The 14147-nt window shown below is 47.6% G+C and overlaps 20 non-coding genes across 20 annotated transcripts; all 20 read left to right on the top strand.

Annotated features, from left to right (window-relative positions):
* Nucleotides 1-243: 243 nt before the first annotated feature.
* TRNAQ-UUG (transfer RNA glutamine (anticodon UUG)) lies at nt 244-315 on the top strand. The gene has a single exon. It is a non-coding gene; the product is annotated as a tRNA-Gln (tRNA).
* An 841-nt stretch (nt 316-1156) lies between these two features.
* TRNAD-GUC (transfer RNA aspartic acid (anticodon GUC)) lies at nt 1157-1228 on the top strand. The gene has a single exon. It is a non-coding gene; the product is annotated as a tRNA-Asp (tRNA).
* A 468-nt stretch (nt 1229-1696) lies between these two features.
* On the top strand, nt 1697-1768 carry TRNAQ-CUG (transfer RNA glutamine (anticodon CUG)). Its single transcript has one exon. It is a non-coding gene; the product is annotated as a tRNA-Gln (tRNA).
* Nucleotides 1769-1986: 218 nt separating this feature from the next.
* Nucleotides 1987-2058, top strand: TRNAD-GUC (transfer RNA aspartic acid (anticodon GUC)). Its single transcript has one exon. It is a non-coding gene; the product is annotated as a tRNA-Asp (tRNA).
* Nucleotides 2059-2546: 488 nt separating this feature from the next.
* On the top strand, nt 2547-2618 carry TRNAQ-UUG (transfer RNA glutamine (anticodon UUG)). Its single transcript has one exon. It is a non-coding gene; the product is annotated as a tRNA-Gln (tRNA).
* Nucleotides 2619-3459: 841 nt separating this feature from the next.
* Nucleotides 3460-3531, top strand: TRNAD-GUC (transfer RNA aspartic acid (anticodon GUC)). Its single transcript has one exon. It is a non-coding gene; the product is annotated as a tRNA-Asp (tRNA).
* A 484-nt stretch (nt 3532-4015) lies between these two features.
* TRNAQ-CUG (transfer RNA glutamine (anticodon CUG)) lies at nt 4016-4087 on the top strand. The gene has a single exon. It is a non-coding gene; the product is annotated as a tRNA-Gln (tRNA).
* A 215-nt stretch (nt 4088-4302) lies between these two features.
* On the top strand, nt 4303-4374 carry TRNAD-GUC (transfer RNA aspartic acid (anticodon GUC)). Its single transcript has one exon. It is a non-coding gene; the product is annotated as a tRNA-Asp (tRNA).
* Nucleotides 4375-4859: 485 nt separating this feature from the next.
* Nucleotides 4860-4931, top strand: TRNAQ-UUG (transfer RNA glutamine (anticodon UUG)). The gene has a single exon. It is a non-coding gene; the product is annotated as a tRNA-Gln (tRNA).
* Nucleotides 4932-5772: 841 nt separating this feature from the next.
* Nucleotides 5773-5844, top strand: TRNAD-GUC (transfer RNA aspartic acid (anticodon GUC)). The gene has a single exon. It is a non-coding gene; the product is annotated as a tRNA-Asp (tRNA).
* A 467-nt stretch (nt 5845-6311) lies between these two features.
* Nucleotides 6312-6383, top strand: TRNAQ-CUG (transfer RNA glutamine (anticodon CUG)). Its single transcript has one exon. It is a non-coding gene; the product is annotated as a tRNA-Gln (tRNA).
* Nucleotides 6384-7155: 772 nt separating this feature from the next.
* Nucleotides 7156-7227, top strand: TRNAQ-UUG (transfer RNA glutamine (anticodon UUG)). The gene has a single exon. It is a non-coding gene; the product is annotated as a tRNA-Gln (tRNA).
* An 841-nt stretch (nt 7228-8068) lies between these two features.
* On the top strand, nt 8069-8140 carry TRNAD-GUC (transfer RNA aspartic acid (anticodon GUC)). The gene has a single exon. It is a non-coding gene; the product is annotated as a tRNA-Asp (tRNA).
* Nucleotides 8141-8609: 469 nt separating this feature from the next.
* On the top strand, nt 8610-8681 carry TRNAQ-CUG (transfer RNA glutamine (anticodon CUG)). The gene has a single exon. It is a non-coding gene; the product is annotated as a tRNA-Gln (tRNA).
* A 215-nt stretch (nt 8682-8896) lies between these two features.
* Nucleotides 8897-8968, top strand: TRNAD-GUC (transfer RNA aspartic acid (anticodon GUC)). The gene has a single exon. It is a non-coding gene; the product is annotated as a tRNA-Asp (tRNA).
* Nucleotides 8969-9456: 488 nt separating this feature from the next.
* TRNAQ-UUG (transfer RNA glutamine (anticodon UUG)) lies at nt 9457-9528 on the top strand. Its single transcript has one exon. It is a non-coding gene; the product is annotated as a tRNA-Gln (tRNA).
* Nucleotides 9529-10909: 1381 nt separating this feature from the next.
* TRNAQ-CUG (transfer RNA glutamine (anticodon CUG)) lies at nt 10910-10981 on the top strand. Its single transcript has one exon. It is a non-coding gene; the product is annotated as a tRNA-Gln (tRNA).
* Nucleotides 10982-11753: 772 nt separating this feature from the next.
* TRNAL-UAG (transfer RNA leucine (anticodon UAG)) lies at nt 11754-11825 on the top strand. Its single transcript has one exon. It is a non-coding gene; the product is annotated as a tRNA-Leu (tRNA).
* Nucleotides 11826-13206: 1381 nt separating this feature from the next.
* TRNAQ-CUG (transfer RNA glutamine (anticodon CUG)) lies at nt 13207-13278 on the top strand. The gene has a single exon. It is a non-coding gene; the product is annotated as a tRNA-Gln (tRNA).
* A 772-nt stretch (nt 13279-14050) lies between these two features.
* Nucleotides 14051-14122, top strand: TRNAQ-UUG (transfer RNA glutamine (anticodon UUG)). The gene has a single exon. It is a non-coding gene; the product is annotated as a tRNA-Gln (tRNA).
* The last annotated feature ends 25 nt before the right edge of the window (nt 14123-14147 follow it).

The raw sequence follows: 14147 nt of genomic DNA, 5'->3' as shown, positions 1-14147 counted from the left end.
GCCCCAGAAACCTTGGGATGGCAGCGTCTACGTTCCTGCCCCTTGGTTCATCAATTATAGATGTCAAAGTGCTGCTAGATGGCCAAGGGAAAATTTGCTAGACTAGTTGGTCCTGTGGGGTGAAATGGGACAGAAGTTAACCAACGCCCATGTAGACATACGGAAACATCAGAAGGAAAAAAGGACATCTGGGGAAAAAAGACCTTTAAACAATGGGGCCTAGCCAAGGGAGGTAGAGCCGGTGGTTCCATGGTGTAATGGTTAGCACTCTGGACTTTGAATCCAGCAATCCGAGTTCAAATCTCGGTGGGACCTCTTTTTTCACACTGCCTACTGCTTCGCAACTTGCGTCTTACTGACACAAAGGCCACTCAGAAAAGCAGCTGCTGAAAACATAGATGCTTAGCAAGCTACTGACCACAGCTACTTTGGAACATAAGCTCCACAGATCGCTATCCATAGACTCAAACTTTCAGCTAATATTGCGTGGCTCTCTCATTTGGAGAAAAGCTCCGGGAAAGAATGACATGAGAAAGGAATATTGAAAGAAGGGCTCTTTGAGGTCACGCATTCCTAATCCATTGGCTTCTCTTTGTCCAAGTTGAAATCCAGACAACTTGGAGTTTTGCTTGGGTTTACAGCAGAGACGTAAAGCTTCACGTCAGCTAGCTGGGCAGGCTGATGAAGAGAAGAGCTCCCTAAAAGAAGGCAACATTGGTAGCTATCTCTTTTGCTCCCAGGGGCGGGTAAGGGCACACCTGCATTACTGGTGAATATCCAAAAGGGGGAAGGAAGGACTCCGGGGCAAGAAGTGAGAAGAAAAAGGTGTCTTTGGGAGAGAAAAGAAGGGAAGACAAGAGTCTACTAAGAAAGCAAGTGAGAGGACAAGCCATTCTCTGGAAGAGGATGCAAGGAGAAAGGAGGGTTTCTGGGAGGGGATAGTAAGGGAAAAGGAGTGTCTCCTCAAAAGGAATCAAAGAAAAATGTGGGTTACTGGGAGAGGATGTGTGGGAAAAGGAGAGCCCAGGACCTAGCGATGGCTAAGCAAACTAATAATACAGCGAGATCTTGGACAAATGAAAATCCACAACCGTATGTTCTCCTGCACAAAAAAAGATGGTGATGGCGGTGGTGCAAAAGAAACCCTTTCATGTGGTCCTCGTTAGTATAGTGGTGAGTATCCCCGCCTGTCACGCGGGAGACCGGGGTTCGATTCCCCGACGGGGAGATGGCTTTTTCTACCCACTTAGCAGCACGCCTAACTCACCACGCTCAACTCAAGTCCTTGAATGCTCTTTCAAGAGGGAGCTTTGAGCTCACATTTGTACAAATCAATCTTATGGCCACCCGGACGCTGGCTTAGTCATTTCTCCCACATCTAGTCAGCTCCACATTTCTCAGCAAGCTTGGTGTTTACTTCTGCACGCTGCTGATTGGTGCCATCCCACTTTTGACCCCAGAAACCTTGGGATGGCAGCATCTAAGTTCATGCCCTTTGCTTCATCAAGTATAGATGTCAAAGTGCTGCTAGATGGCCAAGGGAAAATTTGCTAGACTGGTCGGTCCTGTGGGGTGAAATGGGACAGAAGTTAACCAATGCCCATGTAGACATACGCAAAGATCACAAGGAGGACATGTGAGGGGGGGAAAAAAAAAGTCTAAACAATTGGGCCTGGCCAAGCAGTACAGATCCAAAGGTTCCATGGTGTAATGGTTAGCACTCTGGACTCTGAATCCAGCGATCCGAGTTCAAATCTCGGTGGGACCTTCCTTTTCACACTGTCTACTGCTTGGCAACTTGTGTCTTACTGACACAAAGGCCACTGGGAAAAGCAGGATGTGTGGGAAAAGGAGAGCCCAGGACCTAGCGATTGCTAAGCAAACTAATAATAAAGCCAGTTCTTGGAAAAAAGAAAATCCACAACCGTATGTCTTGCTGCACGAAAAAGATGGTGGTGGTGGTGAAAAAGAAAGACTTTCATGTGGTCCTCGTTAGTATAGTGGTGAGTATCCCCGCCTGTCACGCGGGAGACCGGGGTTCGATTCCCCGACGGGGAGATGGCTTTTTCTACCCACTTAGCAGCACGCTTAACTCACCACGCTCAACTTCAAGTCCTTGAATGCTCTTTCAAGAGGGAGCTTTGAGCTCACATTTGCACAACCTGGGCATTCTACAAATCATTCTTATGTTGAAACCGACGCTGGCTTAGTCATTTCTCCCACAACTAGTCATCTACAAATTTCTCAACAAGCTTGGTGTCTACTCCTGCACGGTGGTGATTGGCGCCATCCCACTTTTGGCCCCAGAAACCTTGGGATGGCAGCGTCTACGTTCCTGCCCCTTGGTTCATCAATTATAGATGTCAAAGTGCTGCTAGATGGCCAAGGGAAAATTTGCTAGACTAGTTGGTCCTGTGGGGTGAAATGGGACAGAAGTTAACCAACGCCCATGTAGACATACGGAAACATCAGAAGGAAAAAAGGACATCTGGGGGGGAAAAAAGACCTTTAAACAATGGGGCCTAGCCAAGGGAGGTAGAGCCAGTGGTTCCATGGTGTAATGGTTAGCACTCTGGACTTTGAATCCAGCAATCCGAGTTCAAATCTCGGTGGGACCTCATTTTTCACACTGCCTACTGCTTCGCAACTTGCGTCTTACTGACACAAAGGCCACTCAGAAAAGCAGCTGCTGAAAACATAGATGCTTAGCAAGCTACTGACCACAGCTACTTTGGGACATAAGCTCCACAGATCGCTATCCATAGACTCAAACTTTCAGCTAATATTGCGTGGCTCTCTCATTTGGAGAAAAGCTCCGGGAAAGAAGGACATGAGAAAGGACTATTGAAAGAAGGGCTCTTTAAGGTCACGCATTCCTAATCCATTGGCTTCTCTTTGTCCAAGTTGAAATCCGGACAACTTGGAGTTTTGCTTGGGTTTACAGCAGAGACGTAAAGCTTCACGTCAGCTAGCTGGGCAGGCTGATGAAGAGAAGAGCTCCCTAAAAGAAGGCAACATTGGTAGCTATCTCTTTTGCTCCCAGGGGCGGGTAAGGGCACACCTGCATTCCTGGTGAATATTCAAAAGGGGGAAGGAAGGACTCCGGGGCAAGAAGTGAGAAGAAAAAGGTGTCTTTGGGAGAGAAAAGAAGGGAAGACAAGAGTCTACTAAGAAAGCAAGTGAGAGGACAAGCCATTCTCTGGAAGAGGATGCAAGGAGAAAGGAGGGTTTCTGGGAGGGGATAGTAAGGGAAAAGGAGTGTCTCCTCAAAAGGAATCAAAGAAAAATGTGGGTTACTGGGAGAGGATGTGTGGGAAAAGGAGAGCCCAGGACCTAGCGATGGCTAAGCAAACTAATAATACAGCGAGTTCTTGGACAAATGAAAATCCACAACCGTATGTTCTCCTGCACAAAAAAAGATGGTGATGGCGGTGGTGAAAAAAAAGCGCTTTCATGTGGTCCTCGTTAGTATAGTGGTGAGTATCCCCGCCTGTCACGCGGGAGACCGGGGTTCGATTCCCCGATGGGGAGATGGCTTTTTCTACCCACTTAGCAGCACGCCTAACTCACCACGCTCAACTCAAGTCCTTGAATGCGCTTTCAAGAGGGAGCTTTGAGCTCACATTTGCACAACCTGGGGATTGTACAAATCAATCTTATGGCCACCCGGACGCTGGCTTAGTCATTTCTCCCACATCTAGTCAGCTCCACATTTCTCAACAAGCTTGGTGTTTACTTCTGCACGCTGCTGATTGGTGCCATCCCACTTTTGACCCCAGAAACCTTGGGATGGCAGCATCTAAGTTCATGCCCTTTGCTTCATCAAGTATAGATGTCAAAGTGCTGCTAGATGGCCAAGGGAAAATTTGCTAGACTGGTCGGTCCTGTGGGGTGAAATGGGACAGAAGTTAACCAATGCCCATGTAGACATACGCAAAGATCACAAGGAGGACATGTGAGGGGGGGAAAAAAAAAGTCTAAACAATTGGGCCTGGCCAAGCAGTACAGATCCAAAGGTTCCATGGTGTAATGGTTAGCACTCTGGACTCTGAATCCAGCGATCCGAGTTCAAATCTCGGTGGGACCTTCCTTTTCACACTGTCTACTGCTTGGCAACTTGTGTCTTACTGACACAAAGGCCACTGGGAAAAGCAGGATGTGTGGGAAAAGGAGAGCCCAGGACCTAGCGATTGCTAAGCAAACTAATAATAAAGCCAGTTCTTGGAAAAAAGAAAATCCACAACCGTATGTCTTGCTGCACGAAAAAGATGGTGGTGGTGAAAAAGAAAGACTTTCATGTGGTCCTCGTTAGTATAGTGGTGAGTATCCCCGCCTGTCACGCGGGAGACCGGGGTTCGATTCCCCGACGGGGAGATGGCTTTTTCTACCCACTTAGCAGCACGCTTAACTCAGCACGCTCAACTTCAAGTCCTTGAATGCTCTTTCAAGAGGGAGCTTTGAGCTCACATTTGCACAACCTGGGCATTCTACAAATCATTCTTATGTTGAAACCGACGCTGGCTTAGTCATTTCTCCCACAACTAGTCATCTACAAATTTCTCAACAAGCTTGGTGTCTACTCCTGCACGGTGGTGATTGGCGCCATCCCACTTTTGGCCCCAGAAACCTTGGGATGGCAGCGTCTACGTTCCTGCCCCTTGGTTCATCAATTATAGATGTCAAAGTGCTGCTAGATGGCCAAGGGAAAATTTGCTAGACTAGTTGGTCCTGTGGGGTGAAATGGGACAGAAGTTAACCAACGCCCATGTAGACATACGGAAACATCAGAAGGAAAAAAGGACATCTGGGGAAAAAAGACCTTTAAACAATGGGGCCTAGCCAAGGGAGGTAGAGCCGGTGGTTCCATGGTGTAATGGTTAGCACTCTGGACTTTGAATCCAGCAATCCGAGTTCAAATCTCGGTGGGACCTCTTTTTTTCACACTGCCTACTGCTTCGCAACTTGCGTCTTACTGACACAAAGGCCACTCAGAAAAGCAGCTGCTGAAAACATAGATGCTTAGCAAGCTACTGACCACAGCTACTTTGGGACATAAGCTCCACAGATCGCTATCCATAGACTCAAACTTTCAGCTAATATTGCGTGGCTCTCTCATTTGGAGAAAAGCTCCGGGAAAGAATGACATGAGAAAGGAATATTGAAAGAAGGGCTCTTTGAGGTCACGCATTCCTAATCCATTGGCTTCTCTTTGTCCAAGTTGAAATCCAGACAACTTGGAGTTTTGCTTGGGTTTACAGCAGAGACGTAAAGCTTCACGTCAGCTAGCTGGGCAGGCTGATGAAGAGAAGAGCTCCCTAAAAGAAGGCAACATTGGTAGCTATCTCTTTTGCTCCCAGGGGCGGGTAAGGGCACACCTGCATTACTGGTGAATATCCAAAAGGGGGAAGGAAGGACTCCGGGGCAAGAAGTGAGAAGAAAAAGGTGTCTTTGGGAGAGAAAAGAAGGGAAGACAAGAGTCTACTAAGAAAGCAAGTGAGAGGACAAGCCATTCTCTGGAAGAGGATGCAAGGAGAAAGGAGGGTTTCTGGGAGGGGATAGTAAGGGAAAAGGAGTGTCTCCTCAAAAGGAATCAAAGAAAAATGTGGGTTACTGGGAGAGGATGTGTGGGAAAAGCAGAGCCCAGGACCTAGCGATGGCTAAGCAAACTAATAATACAGCGAGTTCTTGGACAAATGAAAATCCACAACCGTATGTTCTCCTGCACAATAAAAGATGGTGATGGCGGTGGTGCAAAAAGACCCTTTCATGTGGTCCTCGTTAGTATAGTGGTGAGTATCCCCGCCTGTCACGCGGGAGACCGGGGTTCGATTCCCCGACGGGGAGATGGCTTTTTCTACCCACTTAGCAGCACGCCTAACTCACCACGCTCAACTCAAGTCCTTGAATGCTCTTTCAAGAGGGAGCTTTGAGCTCACATTTGTACAAATCAATCTTATGGCCACCCGGACGCTGGCTTAGTCATTTCTCCCACATCTAGTCAGCTCCACATTTCTCAACAAGCTTGGTGTTTACTTCTGCACGCTGCTGATTGGTGCCATCCCACTTTTGACCCCAGAAACCTTGGGATGGCAGCATCTAAGTTCATGCCCTTTGCTTCATCAAGTATAGATGTCAAAGTGCTGCTAGATGGCCAAGGGAAAATTTGCTAGACTGGTCGGTCCTGTGGGTGAAATGGGACAGAAGTTAACCAATGCCCATGTAGACATACGCAAAGATCACAAGGAGGACATGTGAGGGGGGGAAAAAAAAAGTCTAAACAATTGGGCCTGGCCAAGCAGTACAGATCCAAAGGTTCCATGGTGTAATGGTTAGCACTCTGGACTCTGAATCCAGCGATCCGAGTTCAAATCTCGGTGGGACCTTCCTTTTCACACTGTCTACTGCTTGGCAACTTGTGTCTTACTGACACAAAGGCCACTGGGAAAAGCAGGATGTGTGGGAAAAGGAGAGCCCAGGACCTAGCGATTGCTAAGCAAACTAATAATAAAGCCAGTTCTTGGAAAAAAGAAAATCCACAACCGTATGTCTTGCTGCACGAAAAAGATGGTGGTGGTGAAAAAGAAAGACTTTCATGTGGTCCTCGTTAGTATAGTGGTGAGTATCCCCGCCTGTCACGCGGGAGACCGGGGTTCGATTCCCCGACGTGGAGATGGCTTTTTCTACCCACTTAGCAGCACGCTTAACTCACCACGCTCAACTTCAAGTCCTTGAATGCTCTTTCAAGAGGGAGCTTTGAGCTCACATTTGCACAACCTGGGCATTCTACAAATCATTCTTATGTTGAAACCGACGCTGGCTTAGTCATTTCTCCCACAACTAGTCATCTACAAATTTCTCAACAAGCTTGGTGTCTACTCCTGCACGGTGGTGATTGGCGCCATCCCACTTTTGGCCCCAGAAACCTTGGGATGGCAGCGTCTACGTTCCTGCCCCTTGGTTCATCAATTATAGATGTCAAAGTGCTGCTAGATGGCCAAGGGAAAATTTGCTAGACTAGTTGGTCCTGTGGGGTGAAATGGGACAGAAGTTAACCAACGCCCATGTAGACATACGGAAACATCAGAAGGAAAAAAGGACATCTGGGGAAAAAAGACCTTTAAACAATGGGGCCTAGCCAAGGGAGGTAGAGCCGGTGGTTCCATGGTGTAATGGTTAGCACTCTGGACTTTGAATCCAGCAATCCGAGTTCAAATCTCGGTGGGACCTCTTTTTTCACACTGCCTACTGCTTCGCAACTTGCGTCTTACTGACACAAAGGCCACTCAGAAAAGCAGCTGCTGAAAACATAGATGCTTAGCAAGCTACTGACCACAGCTACTTTGGAACATAAGCTCCACAGATCGCTATCCATAGACTCAAACTTTCAGCTAATATTGCGTGGCTCTCTCATTTGGAGAAAAGCTCCGGGAAAGAATGACATGAGAAAGGAATATTGAAAGAAGGGCTCTTTGAGGTCACGCATTCCTAATCCATTGGCTTCTCTTTGTCCAAGTTGAAATCCAGACAACTTGGAGTTTTGCTTGGGTTTACAGCAGAGACGTAAAGCTTCACGTCAGCTAGCTGGGCAGGCTGATGAAGAGAAGAGCTCCCTAAAAGAAGGCAACATTGGTAGCTATCTCTTTTGCTCCCAGGGGCGGGTAAGGGCACACCTGCATTACTGGTGAATATCCAAAAGGGGGAAGGAAGGACTCCGGGGCAAGAAGTGAGAAGAAAAAGGTGTCTTTGGGAGAGAAAAGAAGGGAAGACAAGAGTCTACTAAGAAAGCAAGTGAGAGGACAAGCCATTCTCTGGAAGAGGATGCAAGGAGAAAGGAGGGTTTCTGGGAGGGGATAGTAAGGGAAAAGGAGTGTCTCCTCAAAAGGAATCAAAGAAAAATGTGGGTTACTGGGAGAGGATGTGTGGGAAAAGGAGAGCCCAGGACCTAGCGATGGCTAAGCAAACTAATAATACAGCGAGATCTTGGACAAATGAAAATCCACAACCGTATGTTCTCCTGCACAAAAAAAGATGGTGATGGCGGTGGTGCAAAAGAAACCCTTTCATGTGGTCCTCGTTAGTATAGTGGTGAGTATCCCCGCCTGTCACGCGGGAGACCGGGGTTCGATTCCCCGACGGGGAGATGGCTTTTTCTACCCACTTAGCAGCACGCCTAACTCACCACGCTCAACTCAAGTCCTTGAATGCTCTTTCAAGAGGGAGCTTTGAGCTCACATTTGTACAAATCAATCTTATGGCCACCCGGACGCTGGCTTAGTCATTTCTCCCACATCTAGTCAGCTCCACATTTCTCAGCAAGCTTGGTGTTTACTTCTGCACGCTGCTGATTGGTGCCATCCCACTTTTGACCCCAGAAACCTTGGGATGGCAGCATCTAAGTTCATGCCCTTTGCTTCATCAAGTATAGATGTCAAAGTGCTGCTAGATGGCCAAGGGAAAATTTGCTAGACTGGTCGGTCCTGTGGGGTGAAATGGGACAGAAGTTAACCAATGCCCATGTAGACATACGCAAAGATCACAAGGAGGACATGTGAGGGGGGGGAAAAAAAAAGTCTAAACAATTGGGCCTGGCCAAGCAGTACAGATCCAAAGGTTCCATGGTGTAATGGTTAGCACTCTGGACTCTGAATCCAGCGATCCGAGTTCAAATCTCGGTGGGACCTTCCTTTTCACACTGTCTACTGCTTGGCAACTTGTGTCTTACTGACACAAAGGCCACTGGGAAAAGCAGGATGTGTGGGAAAAGGAGAGCCCAGGACCTAGCGATTGCTAAGCAAACTAATAATAAAGCCAGTTCTTGGAAAAAAGAAAATCCACAACCGTATGTCTTGCTGCACGAAAAAGATGGTGGTGGTGAAAAAGAAAGACTTTCATGTGGTCCTCGTTAGTATAGTGGTGAGTATCCCCGCCTGTCACGCGGGAGACCGGGGTTCGATTCCCCGACGGGGAGATGGCTTTTTCTACCCACTTAGCAGCACGCTTAACTCACCACGCTCAACTTCAAGTCCTTGAATGCTCTTTCAAGAGGGAGCTTTGAGCTCACATTTGCACAACCTGGGCATTCTACAAATCATTCTTATGTTGAAATCGATGCTGGCTTAGTCATTTCTCCCACAACTAGTCATCTACAAATTTCTCAACAAGCTTGGTGTCTACTCCTGCACGGTGGTGATTGGCGCCATCCCACTTTTGGCCCCAGAAACCTTGGGATGGCAGCGTCTACGTTCCTGCCCCTTGGTTCATCAATTATAGATGTCAAAGTGCTGCTAGATGGCCAAGGGAAAATTTGCTAGACTAGTTGGTCCTGTGGGGTGAAATGGGACAGAAGTTAACCAACGCCCATGTAGACATACGGAAACATCAGAAGGAAAAAAGGACATCTGGGGGGGAAAAAAGACCTTTAAACAATGGGGCCTAGCCAAGGGAGGTAGAGCCAGTGGTTCCATGGTGTAATGGTTAGCACTCTGGACTTTGAATCCAGCAATCCGAGTTCAAATCTCGGTGGGACCTCATTTTTCACACTGCCTACTGCTTCGCAACTTGCGTCTTACTGACACAAAGGCCACTCAGAAAAGCAGCTGCTGAAAACATAGATGCTTAGCAAGCTACTGACCACAGCTACTTTGGGACATAAGCTCCACAGATCGCTATCCATAGACTCAAACTTTCAGCTAATATTGCGTGGCTCTCTCATTTGGAGAAAAGCTCCGGGAAAGAAGGACATGAGAAAGGACTATTGAAAGAAGGGCTCTTTAAGGTCACGCATTCCTAATCCATTGGCTTCTCTTTGTCCAAGTTGAAATCCGGACAACTTGGAGTTTTGCTTGGGTTTACAGCAGAGACGTAAAGCTTCACGTCAGCTAGCTGGGCAGGCTGATGAAGAGAAGAGCTCCCTAAAAGAAGGCAACATTGGTAGCTATCTCTTTTGCTCCCAGGGGCGGGTAAGGGCACACCTGCATTCCTGGTGAATATTCAAAAGGGGGAAGGAAGGACTCCGGGGCAAGAAGTGAGAAGAAAAAGGTGTCTTTGGGAGAGAAAAGAAGGGAAGACAAGAGTCTACTAAGAAAGCAAGTGAGAGGACAAGCCATTCTCTGGAAGAGGATGCAAGGAGAAAGGAGGGTTTCTGGGAGGGGATAGTAAGGGAAAAGGAGTGTCTCCTCAAAAGGAATCAAAGAAAAATGTGGGTTACTGGGAGAGGATGTGTGGGAAAAGGAGAGCCCAGGACCTAGCGATGGCTAAGCAAACTAATAATACAGCGAGTTCTTGGACAAATGAAAATCCACAACCGTATGTTCTCCTGCACAAAAAAAGATGGTGATGGCGGTGGTGCAAAAAAAACCCTTTCATGTGGTCCTCGTTAGTATAGTGGTGAGTATCCCTGCCTGTCACGCGGGAGACCGGGGTTCGATTCCCCGATGGGGAGATGGCTTTTTCTACCCACTTAGCAGCACGCCTAACTCACCACGCTCAACTCAAGTCCTTGAATGCTCTTTCAAGAGGGAGCTTTGAGCTCACATTTGTACAAATCAATCTTATGGCCACCCGGACGCTGGCTTAGTCATTTCTCCCACATCTAGTCAGCTCCACATTTCTCAACAAGCTTGGTGTTTACTTCTGCACGCTGCTGATTGGTGCCATCCCACTTTTGACCCCAGAAACCTTGGGATGGCAGCATCTAAGTTCATGCCCTTTGCTTCATCAAGTATAGATGTCAAAGTGCTGCTAGATGGCCAAGGGAAAATTTGCTAGACTGGTCGGTCCTGTGGGGTGAAATGGGACAGAAGTTAACCAATGCCCATGTAGACATACGCAAAGATCACAAGTAGGACATGTGAGGGGGGGAAAAAAAAAGTCTAAACAATTGGGCCTGGCCAAGCAGTACAGATCCAAAGGTTCCATGGTGTAATGGTTAGCACTCTGGACTCTGAATCCAGCGATCCGAGTTCAAATCTCGGTGGGACCTTCCTTTTCACACTGTCTACTGCTTGGCAACTTGTGTCTTACTGACACAAAGGCCACTGGGAAAAGCAGGATGTGTGGGAAAAGGAGAGCCCAGGACCTAGCGATTGCTAAGCAAACTAATAATAAAGCCAGTTCTTGGAAAAAAGAAAATCCACAACCGTATGTCTTGCTGCACGAAAAAGATGGTGGTGGTGAAAAAGAAAGACTTTCATGTGGTCCTCGTTAGTATAGTGTTGAGTATCCCCGCCTGTCACGCGGGAGACCGGGGTTCGATTCCCCGACGGGGAGATGGCTTTTTCTACCCACTTAGCAGCACGCTTAACTCACCACGCTCAACTTCAAGTCCTTGAATGCTCTTTCAAGAGGGAGCTTTGAGCTCACATTTGCACAACCTGGGCATTCTACAAATCATTCTTATGTTGAAATCGATGCTGGCTTAGTCATTTCTCCCACAACTAGTCATCTACAAATTTCTCAACAAGCTTGGTGTCTACTCCTGCACGGTGGTGATTGGCGCCATCCCACTTTTGGCCCCAGAAACCTTGGGATGGCAGCGTCTACGTTCCTGCCCCTTGGTTCATCAATTATAGATGTCAAAGTGCTGCTAGATGGCCAAGGGAAAATTTGCTAGACTAGTTGGTCCTGTGGGGTGAAATGGGACAGAAGTTAACCAACGCCCATGTAGACATACGGAAACATCAGAAGGAAAAAAGGACATCTGGGGAAAAAAGACCTTTAAACAATGGGGCCTAGCCAAGGGAGGTAGAGCCGGTGGTTCCATGGTGTAATGGTTAGGACTCTGGACTTAGAATCCAGCAATCCGAGTTCAAATCTCGGTGGGACCTCATTTTTCACACTGCCTACTGCTTCGCAACTTGCGTCTTACTGACACAAAGGCCACTCAGAAAAGCAGCTGCTGAAAACATAGATGCTTAGCAAGCTACTGACCACAGCTACTTTGGGACATAAGCTCCACAGATCGCTATCCATAGACTCAAACTTTCAGCTAATATTGCGTGGCTCTCTCATTTGGAGAAAAGCTCCGGGAAAGAAGGACATGAGAAAGGACTATTGAAAGAAGGGCTCTTTAAGGTCACGCATTCCTAATCCATTGGCTTCTCTTTGTCCAAGTTGAAATCCGGACAACTTGGAGTTTTGCTTGGGTTTACAGCAGAGACGTAAAGCTTCACGTCAGCTAGCTGGGCAGGCTGATGAAGAGAAGAGCTCCCTAAAAGAAGGCAACATTGGTAGCTATCTCTTTTGCTCCCAGGGGCGGGTAAGGGCACACCTGCATTCCTGGTGAATATTCAAAAGGGGGAAGGAAGGACTCCGGGGCAAGAAGTGAGAAGAAAAAGGTGTCTTTGGGAGAGAAAAGAAGGGAAGACAAGAGTCTACTAAGAAAGCAAGTGAGAGGACAAGCCATTCTCTGGAAGAGGATGCAAGGAGAAAGGAGGGTTTCTGGGAGGGGATAGTAAGGGAAAAGGAGTGTCTCCTCAAAAGGAATCAAAGAAAAATGTGGGTTACTGGGAGAGGATGTGTGGGAAAAGGAGAGCCCAGGACCTAGCGATGGCTAAGCAAACTAATAATACAGCGAGTTCTTGGACAAATGAAAATCCACAACCGTATGTTCTCCTGCACAAAAAAAGATGGTGATGGCGGTGGTGCAAAAAAAACCCTTTCATGTGGTCCTCGTTAGTATAGTGGTGAGTATCCCTGCCTGTCACGCGGGAGACCGGGGTTCGATTCCCCGATGGGGAGATGGCTTTTTCTACCCACTTAGCAGCACGCCTAACTCACCACGCTCAACTCAAGTCCTTGAATGCTCTTTCAAGAGGGAGCTTTGAGCTCACATTTGTACAAATCAATCTTATGGCCACCCGGACGCTGGCTTAGTCATTTCTCCCACATCTAGTCAGCTCCACATTTCTCAACAAGCTTGGTGTTTACTTCTGCACGCTGCTGATTGGTGCCATCCCACTTTTGACCCCAGAAACCTTGGGATGGCAGCATCTAAGTTCATGCCCTTTGCTTCATCAAGTATAGATGTCAAAGTGCTGCTAGATGGCCAAGGGAAAATTTGCTAGACTGGTCGGTCCTGTGGGGTGAAATGGGACAGAAGTTAACCAATGCCCATGTAGACATACGCAAAGATCACAAGGAGGACATGTGAGGGGGGGAAAAAAAAAGTCTAAACAATTGGGCCTGGCCAAGCAGTACAGATCCAAAGGTTCCATGGTGTAATGGTTAGCACTCTGGACTCTGAATCCAGCGATCCGAGTTCAAATCTCGGTGGGACCTTCCTTTTCACACTGTCTACTGCTTGGCAACTTGTGTCTTACTGACACAAAGGCCACTGGGAAAAGCAGGATGTGTGGGAAAAGGAGAGCCCAGGACCTAGCGATTGCTAAGCAAACTAATAATAAAGCCAGTTCTTGGAAAAAAGAAAATCCACAACCGTATGTCTTGCTGCACGAAAAAGATGGTGGTGGTGAAAAAGAAAGACTTTCATGTGGTCCTCGTTAGTATAGTATTGAGTATCCCCGCCTGTCACGCGGGAGACCGGGGTTCGATTCCCCGATGGGGAGATGGCTTTTTCTACCCACTTAGCAGCACGCTTAACTCACCACGCTCAACTTCAAGTCCTTGAATGCTCTTTCAAGAGGGAGCTTTGAGCTCACATTTGCACAACCTGGGCATTCTACAAATCATTCTTATGTTGAAATCGATGCTGGCTTAGTCATTTCTCCCACAACTAGTCATCTACAAATTTCTCAACAAGCTTGGTGTCTACTCCTGCACGGTGGTGATTGGCGCCATCCCACTTTTGGCCCCAGAAACCTTGGGATGGCAGCGTCTACGTTCCTGCCCCTTGGTTCATCAATTATAGATGTCAAAGTGCTGCTAGATGGCCAAGGGAAAATTTGCTAGACTAGTTGGTCCTGTGGGGTGAAATGGGACAGAAGTTAACCAACGCCCATGTAGACATACGGAAACATCAGAAGGAAAAAAGGACATCTGGGGAAAAAAGACCTTTAAACAATGGGGCCTAGCCAAGGGAGGTAGAGCCGGTGGTTCCATGGTGTAATGGTTAGCACTCTGGACTTTGAATCCAGCAATCTGAGTTCAAATCTCGGTGGGACCTCATTTTTCACACTGCCTACTGCTTC

This window comes from Staurois parvus, unplaced genomic scaffold (genome assembly GCF_062004578.1).
Source record: "Staurois parvus isolate SC_StPar_1 unplaced genomic scaffold, SC_StPar_1.0 ptg000782l, whole genome shotgun sequence".
In the NCBI taxonomy this organism is placed as follows: domain Eukaryota; kingdom Metazoa; phylum Chordata; class Amphibia; order Anura; family Ranidae; genus Staurois; species Staurois parvus.
The sequence above is the reverse complement of the archived record's forward strand: the minus strand, read 5'-3'. Positions and strand labels throughout refer to the sequence as shown.